This window comes from Dufourea novaeangliae, unplaced genomic scaffold (genome assembly GCF_001272555.1).
Source record: "Dufourea novaeangliae isolate 0120121106 unplaced genomic scaffold, ASM127255v1 scaffold35, whole genome shotgun sequence".
NCBI lineage: Eukaryota > Metazoa > Arthropoda > Insecta > Hymenoptera > Halictidae > Dufourea > Dufourea novaeangliae.
The window spans coordinates 125,362-129,348 of record NW_015373912.1 but is presented as its reverse complement, the minus strand read 5'-3'; positions in this window follow the sequence as shown (position 1 = coordinate 129,348).

The window sequence follows — 3,987 nt, the reverse complement described above, 5'->3', positions numbered from 1 at the left end:
AAAGTTTATTCACAGAAGTTGTTCAGTATGTAGAGGACTATTACTTAGCAGTAACAAGTTTTTCGTAGGTGGAGTATCTTCTAAGTTTTCAAACTTAATTATGTTATTTTTATTAATGATACTGAAATAATATGGAATAAAATACTTTTACTACATAAATCGATTCTTCGAAACATTCTGCGTAAAAAAGTATTAAGGTATTATGTGAAAAGGGTAATAATTCGTGACATATTTTAGTGGCAAATGTCTAGCTTGGTTAGCATCTGTTACCCATTATGTGTGATCCGCGAGACAAGAAGCAATCAAATTGCCACCAATATTCATTGCACCAATAAAAACATTATTAAAACTGTATTATATACACTGCGCTTTCCGTGATGAGATATGCAAGTTAAACGCGACACTGTTTCAGCGTGTTCCGGCCTAGGCGTCCTGGGCGACAGAGTAGGGTACGCGCGCGTGTGTGAGAAATACGTATGAGCAAGGACGTGGCTTTCGTGCAGATAACGGTGGCGCGGAAAACAAATGTCTACTGTACATACTTATGAATAGACTGCGGAGGTTTATGCATTTGTAGCATCCCTTAACTTGGAAAATGCGATAAAATAAACGTTTTAATATAGGTTGTTTCACCTATTTACGTGTTATTATTACCATAGTAAAGCCTCCAATTAAAATTCCAAATTCTGCGTCCCTTCAATCTCAGTCGTTAGTATCTAAACCTGTAAATTTGCATAAATTTCCGCAGTCCACTGATAAACAACAATGTATGCACGTATTTTCTAGCTATATACTACAATAACGGTACCTTTCCTATCGGTGAATCGAAAATCCCTCGGCACCACGAACTCCTCCATGAGCAGCTCGAGCCCAAACGGGTTCATCTCGTTCAGCGCCCAGATCACCGCCAACTTAACGAACGTGCGAATGTCCGCGTCGATCCGAGCGTTCATCAGCGTCAACGTGACCTCCTCGCAGACCGCTTCGAGTACCATCGTGCTGACCAGAAGATCCTCGTCCTCCGTTCCGTCGAACGACAGCTGCTTGATCGACTGCGAAATACGCTCCTTGGACTGCCTTAACCACTCCCCTGTCTCCGATGTCCGTTGCCGCTTGTCCCACTCCTCGTAAGCGGCTTTCAGATCGAACTCCCCCAGTAAAAGTGTCCTACCATTTCAAAGGAGGGGGGGGGGGGCAATTAAAAGCGGTCTGGTCGCTAGAAAAGGGAAGAGAGAAAGACAGGGGGAGAGGAGCCGCTGGGTCAGCTCTTTTGATAATGAATTCCCCACCCCCTGTACGTTTGTGTGTCGCTTTAAAAAATTTATTACACTTGCTTTTTCACTGGGGTGAACCGAGACAGGGTGAAAAAAAGGGCGGGAAATGAGAGGGAGATGGGCGAGCGAGCGTCGCCTGTGAAATTTGAATAATTTATTTTCATTAATTTCATGGATGGAAGGAACGCCGAGGAGTGGTTGTCGTGATTCCCATGAACATTCGCCCTCCCTTGTGTTGATCAATTGCTTCTTATAAATACTCGTTTCTGCAGTCGCCGCGAGGAAAGAAGGAATAGCCGGGGTGAGAATGAAATTTTGAATGATTTTTCTTATTGTGGTCGCTTCGTTCGTGCGCATCGTAGGGAAACGGGAGTGATGCGATTTTGAGCAGAAACGCGTGTTATTACGGGGAATACGTTTAATATGCTTCAATTTTGCTGGGTTATTACGCTGATTACTTGGAAAGGAAAGATGCTGATTTCTATGAAATTCTGCACGATTTGATGATACAGGAAGTTAGGGAATCATATTATGTAGATTAATAATGTCGAGTTATCATAACTAGGATTATTCCAAGTACGTTGATCAATGATACCTCGATCACGAGGTCACTGAAGCTGCTATTTATGTTTTGGCAGTCACTATTCCTATTATGAATGAATAGTTCCTTTAAGTTCAACGATCTACAGGTGGTCACCAATGTATTCGGCCACCTTAGGCATTAAGCAAATTTCACGTGAAATTGTAAGTAGATTTGCAAATAAAAACTATATCAAAACCTAGTAATACTACTTTACTGTAAAATAAATCAGTAAATGTTCATTAAAAATAGGTTTCGATATAAGTAGTTTTTTATTTGCTTTTTCTTACCTGCTTACAATTCTGCGTAAAATGCGCTTAATGCCTAAAGTGGCCGAATAGTTTTGTGATAAACTGTAGATACTCACATCAATGACTATTAAATATCAAGAGGATGAACCAACATTTGTTTTTCGAATGTAACAGAATTAGTTAAAATTTATCAACCTGACGGGGGACCGCGGTCTCCTATTTAAAGTAGTTTGTTTGTATTCATCTTCATAGCCACTGGACGTAAAATATCTTGGTCTAGGTGTAAGATTGTATGGTAGATATCTGAAAATAATGCATAAAATATTAAAAACAATCATGCAATGACACTTAATAAGAGTATAACTGAAAAATGAACTTCGTGTCGGAATCATGATCTCTGTTTTCATTAATAACATTTCAAATACAATACAGTAAAGATCCTTTAATCCTTTAAGGACGGCGCAAGTATTTCCTTTCTTCCCATTAGACCGACGGTATGTGGTGCCATATACATTATTATAATCTGTTAATGAACCAACCTCTGGGATATTTTTTATAGCTATATTTAATGTAAGAGTGCATCTATGTGGCCATACAGAACCTGTATAATGAATATAATTTGTTCGCTGGGAACGGTATGAGAATCGGTGTAATGCACCGACGCCATACCAGAAGGGTTAACTGCTCGGAATTCGGAACTCCCATGCGAGCAACTAGCGGACAGGAACATTATTCCCATTACTCATAAATATCGAGCCTCCGCAGCTGACGTTGGGCTGTGGTCCTAGGGGTACCGACTTCGGACGATTCGCCCGACGCCAGACGTTGGCTGAACGTTTCAACGTATCGGGAAATACTGCATGGTTTCGCAGTAACCAATCAGATAGGCCGACGTTTGACGAAAACAATGTGACGACCGATGCGGTGACATTGTGACCACGGCCTTGGTATATTACCGGAACAGAAAAGGACAGCGAGCCAAAAAGAAAGGAGGACTGAGCGTCGACTCAAACCACCCTATCGAGACGCTGCGCCGTCGAGTCACCGACGAAGGTGTAAATGCTCTTCCGCGCATCGGTGACACACGCTAATGCAACCATGAAACATTTTTAGTTTTGCTTCTTTCTTAATGAAACTCCTACTAATTTATTGGTGAGATTTTTCTGATTAAAATGATACCAAGCAAGACATAATTTGTGTTCTCAGTAACACTACCCGTTAATCTGCTCGTTCTATACAGCTGCGCGCGCACACTCGTTGCGATGGCAGAAACGGATCGTGGCGGACCATGGTAAAAATGCGCTGCTAATACGATGACCAATACGGTTGCTTCCCGCGAAAAAAAGGTAATGCTAGCCTATCATGGGCGTCTTTTCCCCCACGAAAGAAAGGTGGAAAGGAGGGCGTCAGGTAAGGTAAGGGAGAGAACGGGAAGTTGTACGAAAGACGTAGAATGCAATTGTGAAAGGCGCGATTCTATGCATTATACATATACATATATACGCTTGACCAGTTCCGGGGAGAGTCCCGCCCAGTAGTGGAGATAACTCGCTAGCAGTTATCGGACAGATCCCTTCGTACAATTAAAGGGTATTTACTGTACTTCTTACAGAATAAAGACGTAATTACATAGTATTCTCTTACTCTATATTAATGTTTTTGGACAATATTTACAAAACTACCTACTTTTGTTTCCAATTCTTCACTCGTTAATGTTCGTTGATTTTATAATATAAAAAGTCTTTGGGCCATCCTTGAAATTTCATGGAATTATTATTTTTTTATTCTATATTATTTGGAGGATGCTTGAATGATTTTCCTTATTGTTAAATTTCCTATTTACCTCGTGAAGTAACTCTCAAAAGGAAGCAATGTAAAATCA